The sequence below is a fragment of the Orcinus orca genome, chromosome 7 (assembly GCF_937001465.1).
Source record: "Orcinus orca chromosome 7, mOrcOrc1.1, whole genome shotgun sequence".
Lineage (NCBI taxonomy): Eukaryota > Metazoa > Chordata > Mammalia > Artiodactyla > Delphinidae > Orcinus > Orcinus orca.
In genome coordinates, this window is record NC_064565.1 from 60,518,402 (window position 1) to 60,530,861 (window position 12,460).

Below are 12,460 nucleotides of genomic sequence, written 5' to 3' on the forward strand. Positions count from 1 at the left end.
CTTCTCACTTCCTTGCTCCATCATCCATTCCCATGGGAAGCTCTGGATTCCCACATGTCCTCAGCCAGGAAGGTCAGCGTGGACACATCTGTGTGTATCTCGGGGTGGGGCTGATAAGCACCAGCTGCTGGACCCTACTTGGCCCAGAGCACCACATCCCCTTCCATATCAGCTACTGCAGCAAAACCGCAGACCCCAGTCTGCTGATCAGAGCCAGCTTTTATTTTTATTTTTTTTTAATTTTATTTATTTTTGGCTGCGTTGGGTCTTCATTGCTGTGTGTGGGCTTTCTCTAGTTGTGGCGAACAGGGACTACTCTTCGTCTGCGGTGCGCAGGCTTCTCTTGTTGCGGAGCACGGTCTCTAGTCGTGAGGCTTCAGTAGTTGCAGCATGCAGGGTCAGTAGTTGTGGCACGTGGGCCCCTAGAGCGCGCAGGCTTCAGTAGTTGCGGTGTGTGGGCTCAACAGTTGCGGCACGCGGGCTCTAGGGCAGGCGGGCTTCAGTAGTTGTGGCGCGAGGGCTCAGCGGTTGTGGCTTGCGGGCTTAGTTGCTCCACAGCATGTGGGATCTTCCTGGACCAGGGATCGAACTTGTGTCCCCTGCATTGGCAGGCGGATTCTTAACCACTGCACCACCAGGGAAGTCCTCAGAGCTAGCTTTTAAGAAGGGCAAAGAGAAATAGCGCAAGGAGCTTGACTAGGTTTCTTGCCAACCAGGCGAGACCAGGTGTTGGTACTGCTGCTGGTGGGAGTGGCAGAAGGGGAATGGTGGCATCTGTTTTCTGCGGCTTTGACATAAAACCAAGAGAAAGGAATACCTATACTCTCACCAACTGAGAAAGTAATACCAGAGCACATAGCAGTCCTTCTCAAGCTTTCACGTGCATACAAATCACCTGGGGATCTTGCTAGAAGGCAGGTTCTGAATCAGCAGGTCTGAGATGGGGCCTGAGAATTTCCATGTGTAACAAGCTCCTGGGTGATGTCTACACGGCTGGTCCATGAACCACACTTTGAACAGCAAGGCTTTATTTTAGTCTCCCAGCACTCCTCAGAGGTAGCAACATGAACATGAACCAAGCTAGACCAACGATAATATCTCAACACAGGTCAAGGGGTGGCACATAGGCCAGTCAGAGTTTTGCCTTTTTTTAAAAACTGAAGGTCGAGGGTTCAATATAGACCCAAGGAAAGGAAGCCCTCTCCTTTCTAGTTGGTAAAGAGTGAGCCGGAGCCACTACTGGCAATGAATCCCACCTCACAGAGGAAGTGGTCTGAGAAGATGCAGCAGCGGGGTGTGAAAGTGAGCAGGGGAACAGAGAAGATCTGTGTTCAATGTCCTGGTTCCGGCTGTCCCTAAGGTAGCTCCACCTGGCCCTTCCTGTGGTTTCCTTGGTGAGCCTGCAAATTACCCTCTGTTGCTTAAACAGGTGGTTTTCCACCTTGTACCCACTGGAATCTGATGCTGGGGACCCTCATCTGGGGATTATGATTCAATCGGTCTGGGACAGAATTTGGGCATAGGTCATCTCTAAAGGTCCCTGAGTGATTCTAATGTGCTGCCAGGATGGAGACCCACTGTCTTTATTTTTAATTGAAGTGTAGTTGATGTACAATGTTGTATTAATTTCTGCTGTACAGCAAAGTGATTCAGCTTTACATATATGTACATCCTTTTTTAAATATATTCTTCTCCAGTATGGTTTATCGTAGGATATTGAATATAGTTCCCTGTGCTATACAGTAGGACTTTGTTGTTATCTATATATTGTTATCTATATATATGTTGTTATCTATTCTATATATAATGGTATGGATCTGTTAACCCCAAACTCCCACTCCATCCCTCCTGCCCCCTTGGCAACCACAAGTCTGTTCTCTATGAGACGCACTCTCTTAATGCTCATTCAAGTTGGGTACGTGTCAGCAGCACCTGAGAGAGTCCTAAAATGGGTTCTTAGGAACTACTGAGCAAGAATGCTGGGGCAGACTCCTGGGAGGACAGCGTCTACAGAGGGCCTGAAGAAAGGGAGGTTGAGGGCCACACTCTGGCCTTTGGTGACCTCTCTGCTCCCTAAGCTCTGTGAGTGCCATGGGATACCATCTCTGAATTATGTGTAGTACTTAGTCTTGTTTTGGTTTTTAATTGTTTCCAAGTGTTAGCTCTCGTTCCAGATTGTATGCTCCTCCAGGGCAGGGATGGCATCTGATGCCTTCTTCGTTTCTTCCAAACACCAACCACTGTACATGCACTTACTAACATTCCCAAACACGAGGTGATAAATGGGTATCCAAGCATGTGCCATGGTTGGCCTCATCTTTCAAACCCGAGTCTCCCCAACTTCCTCCTTGATTGTGAAGAATTCCTAAGGCTGTTCACCATGTTCTCAGCATGTGTTTTGGAGGTAGGGAGGGGAAGTGCTTATGTTATAGTCCAGACCCACATCTTAGCCCAGAGTGGATGGAACGTGCCAGAAGTGAGGGATCAAGGGGTTTGCGAACTCTCTTGCCACTTCAGGTTCAACAACTTGTTCTCTTGAAATAGACAGAGCTGCTAGTTTTGTGGGGGTTTTTTGTTGTTGTTTTTTTTGCCCCAAGGTCAGGCCCTTTTCTCAGAAATGCAGCTGCCTGTGGAAAACTGACACTCCCTAATGGGCCCTTAACAGCTGTCAGCAATAGTAATTATTCTGCAGGCTTCTTGCTAAATTCCAGCGGTGGTCTCTGCTGGGGCGGGGAGCACATGCGCAGTGGAGGTGGCGGGAGCTCCGCGAGCTCTTTGGGTGGGATCGTCTCCCTTCCTTGGGGAGGACTTCGCCTGGGCGGCTTCCAAGTGGACCTTCCACCGTGGAGGTGAGGAGACGGGGCAGTGCGTGCAGTGTTCTCAGGCTGAACCTTAAGGCTGTTCTCCCGGAATCAAAGACTCTGAAGCACAGTAAGGGAGTGAGCTAATAGCTAGGAAGAGACACCAGCCTTGCCAAAAAAAAAAAACGTACATGGAAGCTTGTTAATATACAGAAAACCTTTCACAAATGTAAATTCTATTATTCTTTCTCCTTCAGTATCATTGTCTGAGTGAGAGACATAACATATACAAGACGCTTTTTGACCAAAGCCCTCAGTGAGGACTCCAGAGCTCCACTGGGGTCTTCTAGGCTATTTTCTACTACCAAGTTCCTGACAATTCGGCTAGTTGGTCTGGGCCTCAGAGTTCTCACGTCTGGATGTCTAGTCGTTCCAGCAACAACATTTTTACAATTGGACAAGTTATTCATTGGGTGAGGCATGGACGGTCAATAGTCTTCAAATAACGTGTGGGAAAATAATTGCAATTATTGGCAAGAATAGGAAGGGGCTATTCCCAAGTGACTTGAATTGTTTGGGTGTCAATTCTTTATTCTGTGGAGCCATGACCAAAATAAAGGGCTAATTGGGGAGGAATTGTAGCTCCCTGTAGCCTTAGTGTATTACACGGATCCTCTTTGGCTTAGTGAGATAGAGAATTCATTTTTTTAACTCATTTGAGAATTTCTGCTGCGCTCTGTTCCTCCCTTCTCCTTTCCTCAGTCTCAATGACTTTCAGGGGTGCTTTTTACCAGAACACCTGGGAAAGGCATGGGGCTGGGGGATGTCCTAGACCAGTCAGCTGCTGCTTACAGCACATGCTAGAAGGGCTTTAAGCAAACCGTGCAGGATGCCTATCCAGAGGGTTGCCCCGCCCAGGCCATTCCATAGAGCTGGAGTCCAGCCAGTTCTTCCCAGCTGGCTCTGAAATCCAATGCCTCAATGATTGATTTCACCATCTGACTCCGAAAGACTTGCGCGCTGGGGTAAAAGGGACATCTCTCAAGAGTGTGATAATACACACTCCTGATGAGGTTTCTAAACAGCAGCTTCCCAGTTTTTTTCTCACTTGGTTGTAGATTTTCTCTTGATCATCTGAAAACATCATTCAATGTTATGAAGTGGGTGTTGTACTTTTTTGTTCCTAGAATGTGAAAGATCGAGAATACGCGGTTTGGATCCTTCATGCCCACTTTCCGTGTTCCTCTCTGTTGCCACATATCGGGATGTATTGTAGTTATTTGTGTACGTCTTCATTCAACAATGATCTCTTCATGGGTGAGAGCTGGACCCATTATTATTCCCGTAGATCCAGCAACTAACAACACATGGTCCTTAGAACACAGTAGGTGTTAACTAAATGTTTTTTGAATGGCTGCTTTGCATGAACTACTTGAGGGCATTTTGGTGATTTCTGGGATGAGAGGAGACCATCAAAAGTCAAAATATAAAAAACTGCATGGTTTTAAGGTATCAGTAGGGGAAATATATTTGACTGTGAGTTCAGAGCCTGAGATAACTTTTGATGTCAGTATAATCCAATTATTGGCTAAATCGGTTTTCTGTCTTATGAATGACTCCAAAATCTCCTAAGATAACATGAAATTCTATGAGGCCTTACATATATAGAAGTAAAAATCCTGTATCTTCATTTATCCATTCATAAGTCTTTGTCAAATGAATGAAAAAATGTCTCTTAATAAACAGAAGATATGTAAATTCCCTTTAATTTTCTTTGAACTCCATTATTTAAAAAAAAAAAACTCTACCTTTAAATGAGTTAATATAGATAAACCTGGTATGATGTGTGGCACATAAATGTCAGCTATCTTGGTTATTTTTTTTTTTTAATTTTTTTTTTTTTTTTTTTTTTTTTTTGCTGTACGCGGGCCTCTCACTGTTGTGGCGTCCCCCGTTGCGGAGCACAGGCTTCGGACGCGCAGGCTTAGCGGCCATGGCTCACGGGCCCAGCCGCTCCGCGGCATGTGGGATCTTCCCAGACCGGGGCACGAACCCGTGTCCCCTGCATCGGCAGGCGGACTCTCAACCACTGCGCCACCAGGGAAGCCCTATCTTGGTTATTTTAATGTGGGTAGTGAAGTGGCATGCTTCCCCATTCAGTACAAATCACAGCTAATGCCAAGAACTTCCCCACCCTTATGTTATATGAAAAGCAAATTAAAAATAATTTTTGGAAAATTCTATAGCTACATATACAGAATAATTTCTTGTATCCGAAGCCCTTTTTGTTTTGTAGTCTTTTTTTCTTTGGGAATGCCTCGATATAGCAAAGCAAGAAATACATCTTCAATGTGTAGATGAAAAAATGGATGGGTTAGGAGCAGAATTTGGCTAGATCTCAGGTCCCAGTGTGTCTTCAGTGACCTCTGAGTTGGTGGCCCAGTAGTTTCTTCCGTTTTACTTCTGCCTCATTCCCTTTGCTTTGCATGGAGCCTGGGGAGGACAATCCTATACCTGGCATACTTGGCCCCAAAGGCTCCTAGAAAATGGGGCTGGAGTAATGGATTGAGGAGAGAGGGAAAATGGGGGAAATTGGGGAATTTCATTACTTACTGGTGTCTTCAAAATTCCTGGGAGGATTTGGTTAATTCCATCAGGTCATCACTGTTCAAGAGGGTCTGATGCTGTTTTTAATAACCCTGGTGAGCGAGGCCTCCTTATAGGACACACAGTCTCCTCACCCTCTATCCAAGCCCTCTCCCTATCTCAGTAGCAAGACTGGATTCCACGCTCCACACCAGCTTCCCTCCTCGCTGCAAGCGTCCATAGGTGGAGGGTGCATTTCCCTTCCTTTCTCCCTCTCTCTATAGGAAGCAAAGTTTGTAGGTACAGTTTCTGGCTTCACGTTATCCTGTTGTCCCCAGATATGGGCACATGAGTCATGCCCATTTGGAGGACTGTTTTACTGTTTGGCACAGGAAGACAGACAGGAGATGACAAAGCTTACGAGATGCACAGAACCCCCATCTCCGGAGGAAGGCTGGAGTTAGAGGGAGGTGAGGGAGGCTGAGTCACGCAAGTGCAGGGCCTGATCCCAATCCGGATATTTTGTTTACTTGGGATTTTTTTGCATTAAAATTACAATTGCCTTGATTACTGACTTCTTTGCCCCCCATCCCGCTTACATTTTGACTGCATCAGCAGTATTTTAATCACCAAGACAGTCGGAGTAGTTAGCTGTTGAACTGTTTCGTTGAAGGTCTCAGAGCCTATCGAGGACCTAGCACTTCTGTCATGTCACAGAGCACCTTGTCTTCTGAGTTAACACAGATACCTAACCATGCCCTGCGCAGGGTGGGAACTCAACAAGTACAGCTTCCCTTTCTTTTAATTGAGTGTGAAAGCATGTCAAAGCTAGAGGGGATCTTCTCCACCATAACTAACACATTTCAAGTGAATGTGGTAGGTGAGCCTGTCTGCGATCTATTCTCCACTGAAACGAAAGGGTTGTTTTTACTTCGGAGGGGAGGAAGCTGTTTGCTTCCGCCTTTGGGCTCCCACAGCACTTTGTTTCTCCTGGACGACAGCTCTTACCCTGCTCACTTTCACATGTCTGTCTCCCCAGACTGTGCATCTTCCTATGCGAGGATGCCTTCTGTTTCCTCCCAACATCAAGCACAGTGCCTGGCCCCGGACCTGCTCAATAAGTGTTTCTGAAGTGAAGGAATCCATTAGGCAGATTTTCTGACTCACAAAATATTTTTGGGAGATACTTTAGTGCAGTGCTTTTTGTTGGCATAAATTTTTGGTACCAGGAATTCTGTAATAAATCAGAACCAAGTGCTTTCTGTGAATGCTCTCTGGCTTTCACTTCCAATATTTCCATTTGCGAGAGTTCAATGTAAGATCTAGCCATTTAGGGAAGTTCTTAGGAACTGGCCAGAATGCCTGTCACTTAAAACCATTATTTTAGTGCCTGAAAGTTTACTTGAATTAATCAGGAACTTTTCGGTTGCAAGCAACAGACTCCAACTTAAATTGGCTCAAGCAAAAATGGGAATTAGCTCAAATAACACAGAGGCCCAGGGATGGAGAGGCTGAAATGATGTAATCTAGACCCCATCTCTCACGGGTGAGGGTGGTTTTCAGCATCTCAAGGTTCACATGCAACCTGCTCCCAACTCTCTATGAGGAAGAGCTCCTTCGTTTGAACTCCATCAGGAAAGTGCTGGCAGAGACTGCCTGGCTGAGCCTAGGTCACTTGCTCACCTGTGAACCCATCCCTGGGGCCTGAGAGAATGGGCTACCTTCACAGGCCTGGGTCACATTCCCATACCCGTGGCAAAGGGAGGACCAGGCGGTCAGGTCCACCTGAACCACACGGCCTGGGAGGCTCCGTGACAGAAGAATGGGGGTGGGTCAGGGCAGGCGGAAGCAACAGATGCCTGCTATACTTGTTACACTGGATTTACTCATTTTCCATTTATTTTTCCATTTTTGCATTCAGTCTTATTATCTTTAGTTAAGTTGTGAAATAGATGATTTATTTTATTTTATTTATTTGTTTGTTTGTTTTTTGCGGTACGCGGGCCTCTCACTGTTGTGGCCTCTCCCGTTGCAGAGCACAGGCTCCGGACACACAGGCCCAGCGGCCATGGCTCATGGGCCTAGCCGCTCCACAGTATGTGGGATCCTCCCAGACCGGGGCATGAACCTGTGTCCCCTGCATCGGCAGGTGGACCCTCAACCACTGTGCCACCAGGGAAGCCCTGTTTGTTTGTTTATTCGTTTATTTTTGGCTGCGTTGGGTCTTCATTGCTGCACGTGGGCTTCCTCTAGTTGTGGTGAGCAGGGGCTGTTCTTTGTTGCAGTGCAAGGGTTTCTCATTGCGGTGGCTTCTCTTGTTGCAGAACATGGGCTCCAGGCACGCAGGCTTCCGTGGTTGTGGCAGGCGGGCTCAGTAGTTGTGGCGCGCAGGCTAAGTAGTTGTGGAGCACGGGCTTAGTCGCTCCGCAGCATGTGAGATCTTCCCAGACCAGGGCTCAAACCCGTGTCCCCTGCATTGGCAGGCGGATTCTTAATCACAGCGCCACCAGGGAAGTCCCTGAAATAGATTATCATTGGAGCAGTTTTATGGTTCGATCTTTACCTTTTTTCTCTTTTTTTCCTTTGGGAAATGTTTTCAGACCTTTCCTGAGGTAGCCTGTTTTCTTGTTTCCCACTCTTCATCCTCCGTCTGCTTTCCTTTATTTACCAGTCTTTCCCTTCTAGTGCTTGGCTCAGGGTTAGTCTTCATCATCCAGGACCTATCTTGGGCTTCTGGTTATAAACAGCAGTGTCGTGTGTGTGTGTGTGTGTGTGTGTGTGTGTGTGTGTGTGTGTGTGTGTGTGTTGTTTCCAGTCCTGACTATCTTCAAATGTCACTTCTGATGGCTTCTAGATGGTTTCAACAAGCAGGCTGTCTCATTTCACAGGGCCTGATTCTGATAAGCCCCATGGGGTGCTCACTGGGGGTGTTTGGTGAAGGCATGCTGATTCTCCTGGTTATGCACTGTGCTCTCACTCCACCAAGCATTTGTGCTGTCATCTCTGTCTGAAATGACCTTGCCTGGCCAATTTCTACTTGTCCTTCAAGTGTCTAATCAAGCATCACTTCCTGATTTTCAGGAAGCCCCCTGGCCATCCAGACTGGGCTAGGGACAGGGTTCTTTCCTAATCAGCTGGTATAGCCATTTATGGAGCCAATCGTTCATGGCTGGAGTCAGTTCTGATTGGTCAGTTGCATATCTTGAATCACTATGGTTGGACCTCCTTCTCTGAGTTCTACTGTATCCCATATATATCCCTATTATACCCTGTATCACATTGTTCTCTATTCATCTGTTTATCTTGCTCTCCTAGTAGATGGTGAGCAACTTGAAAACCAGGACTGTCTTTTAACTCTATTCCTAATGTTGGGAACAAACTAGGCCTTTGATAAATCTTTGGAGAATGACCTAACCCCTCCACTCAGGATCTCTTAAGCTCTGCCATGGGTCCCCGCTGTCCTAAGGGCTCACATCTATTAGATCCCCACTGCTATTTGTTTATGTCTCATTTCCCCTATGACATTGTAAAGTTCCTGGGCTAACCAACTGTGTCTTCATTCACTTTTGTTATCTGGTGCCTAGTCCACCACCTGGCATACAGAGTAGGTGCTAAATAAGTGTAGAAAAATATTTTAAACTCTAATTTAAAAGTTTCAAAGTGGCAGTGTATTATATACTTTTTTTGGGGGGTAGGAGTTTATTAATTAATTAATTTATTTTTGCTGTGTTGGGTTTCATTTCCGTGCGAGGGCTTTCTCTAGTTGTGGCAAGCGGGGGCCACTCTTCATCGCGGTGCATGGACCTCTCACTATCGCGGCCTCTCTTGTTGCGGAGCGCAGGCTCCAGACACGCAGGCTCAGTAATACCTTTTTTTTTTTAATCTACTGAAGTGCCTGGCTAGTTTCATAAAAACTGAACCATGTGATTTTTGTCAACACTTGGTTCGGATATTCCTTAGATGTCCTCAGATACCAGACTGTTAAGTAGCATGACTAGACTTTTGTTACTCTTGATATTAGGATGAGAACAAACTCTGAGACAGTGAGCACAATCTGGGCATTCTGTGCATCCCATCGTCTTAACTTACGTCCTGAAGCGTGTCTTTATTAGGCATCCGGCAGACGGGGCCCAAGCCTCTGGAAGTGAATGGGCTAGTTTGTGTCCAAAACTGAAGGTAGGGTTGGCATCAAGTCCACACAGGTAGAGGGAGAGCAAGAACTGGATTGCATGTAGAGAATCCAGAGGGCAAAGAAGCTAGAGAGACCCCCGAAAGGAGGTACTGGAAAGACCTCAGAGGCAATGGGATGCAGCAAGGACCTCGTTGCTGCAAACCTACAGTTGGGTCTGTGGGTGGAGAGGGATTATTTGGGGCAATGGGTGAGCTCTGAAAGAGGCGGAGAAGTTGCATTCTTGGTTTATGCAGTGGCGAGCCTGAGGGCCACCACAAACACACCATGTGTGTCAGAGGACACAATGTAGACAGAACACCCTGGATGAGTGTACCCTGAATTGGTGTTAGCCAGGTGGCCTTTGGGGCATGATGTGATGGAGGAAAGATGGGGTTTTTGCTCTCCTCTGTGTTCTAAGCAGCCCAGACTCGGACAGCAAAATATCTTCCTCATCCTAGAATGAAGCCAAATCAGCTTAAATAAATATGATTAATAATATGTCAGAAGAGGGCTTCCCTGGTGGCGCAGTGGTTGAGAGTCCGCCTGCCGATGCAGGGGACACGGGTTCGTGCCCTGGTCCGGGAAGATCCCACATGCCGCGGAGCGGCTGGGCCCGTGAGCCATGGCCGCTGAGCCTGCGTGTCCGGAGCCTGTGCTCCACAACGGGAGAGGCCACAGCAGTGAGAGACCCGCGTACCGCAAAAAAAAAAAAAAAAAAAAAATGTCAGAAGAGTCCAGATAAAGGAGCTCAGACCCAACCCTGGTTACCCAGGCCATGATTCACACTGGCTCAGTGGCTGTGGGCTCACAGCCTGTGCTGGATAAATGAGGGGAGACAGGGATGAAACTCCAGGGAAGAGAAAATAGTAAAACTCGCTTCTACGTTTTTATAATACCAGTCAGGTGGGGCAGGATTAGGTATGGAGAAAACAGACTCGATCCACTTTCCTCTTGGGAAGGAGACACTTTCTTTCCTAGCCAGCTTACGTCAGAGTAGAAGATGAGGATTTGATAAAACAATGTCTTTATTTCCTATGTATATTTCTTTGTTCCAAAAAGAGCTCTAATGTGTTTTCATGTTGGGTTCAAAGAAAAGATTGTCCTGGAAAATCACAGCTCCTTTGGAAGGACAACTGGGATGTGAAAGCCCTTCTGCTAAATCTTCACCCTGTTAAACTGAGAACTGAATGCTCTGGCTCAGGTGGTTTTTAATTAAAGCAATTTATATTCAAAGAATGTGCACACATGCAGGCTCACACAAAATCAGTGAAGTCAAGAGAGGAAACAAAAAAACTGATGTAACCTAGAAGTCCTTACGAGGAAGGGCAAAAGAAATTTTTTTGGATTTAATTTCTGTTTAAAGTATTTGCACACATTGCCTTATTTCAGCCAAAATCCTAAATGTGTTGCACACTATTTACTATTCTCCCCCTTCCTTGCTGCCCCCCCCTTACAAAAGGAGGCTGAGTTTCATCCTAGATTGGGCATGGCTTCTTATTTTTCTTACATTTAAACAAGTACACAGTTTGAGTGATGAATAGAGCACGTGGAATACTTTGCTGCCACTCTCCTTCCATCAGCTCAATGGGAGTGAGGTATTGATGAGAATGCCCACTTAAACGAGCTGCAGAGTTTTGTCATTTCCATGAGGTTTGCTGGCATTTGAATATAACCCCACATTCTTTTATGAAATACATAAATGTAATCAAATAGTTGCTTTGGTTTCTTTTCTGGAGGCAGAAGGAGAAAAATGTCAAACTCTCACTGTTCACTGTTTCTAACAGACCTCTTTTGTATAAATGCTATGACTTTCCAGCACAAAGTTCCAAACTGCAGATAATAGCTTAAAAGGCTATCTGAACCCATTCTGTTATGTAGATGAAAGGAAGTCTTTACAATTAATCTATGGCATCTCTGAATAAAAAAGAAGGGCACTCATCCAACTCATTTCCTTGGGCCAGGGCAGTGAGCAAGCAGAATGAAAATGCCAAATTCTGCTGCTCGAAACCAGAGTTTGACATGCCACATGGGCAGCCGATTAGCAACCAGATTTTTGCTTTTGACCTGTCACTGTTTGGAAATCTGAAACAGTGTGTTATTATTCAATGTTATCACTAAATTAAAAGTTAATGTAAGGCATCTGACTAAGTAAAGTGTAGCATAAATATTTTAGAACCTGTTACATTGCTGTTTTACAATAAAATATTTTGCGAGATTTACGTATTTAAAAGGAGATGAAATAATCCTAATTTAAAAATTAGAAAACTGTTTTAGGAGTTCCCTGGTGGTCCAGTGGTTAGGACTTGGCACTTTCACTGCTGTGGCCCAGGTTCAATCCCTGGTTGGGGAACTATGATCCCACAAGCTGCCCTGCACGGCCCCCACAAAATACAAAACAAGACTGTCTAAACCAAGGGAAGCAAGTGAAAAACTATGTTTGTCAAATTGGAATGAACATACTGGGAAATAAGCATGACATGTCATCCTAGAGAATCGATTTTATTAATAAAATTGTTTCTCCAAATTTGTTTATATTACAACAAATACCATATTAAGGAATCAAATGCAAGTAATGGCAAAATAAGAGATTTAAAGAAATTGAGTTAATCACATCAGTTAAAGTGGCATCTGCCACTTGGGGCATTCAGGTGAAAAGACTTGGGGTTACTCAGTTATCAGAACTAATAAGCGTTTAGGGGGATCAGTTACAAAATAATTATGCAGATCAGTACTGTTCTATATGCAAGCAATTAATGGAAAATGTAATAAAAATTGAGATCCCATTCACAAGACATACATACACACAAAACATAAAATACATGGGAATAGAAATGTGCTAGACTTATATTTAGAAAAAAACAGTTTCTTTTTGAGACATGGAAAGGAGGATTTGAATACATGG

At 45.3% G+C, this 12,460-nt stretch overlaps 1 non-coding gene across 1 annotated transcript; it reads left to right on the forward strand.

Moving 5' to 3' along the window:
- The first annotated feature begins 11,836 nt into the window (after positions 1–11,836).
- On the forward strand, positions 11,837–11,908 carry TRNAE-UUC (transfer RNA glutamic acid (anticodon UUC)). Its single transcript has one exon. It is a non-coding gene; the product is annotated as a tRNA-Glu (tRNA).
- Positions 11,909–12,460: the final 552 nt, after the last annotated feature.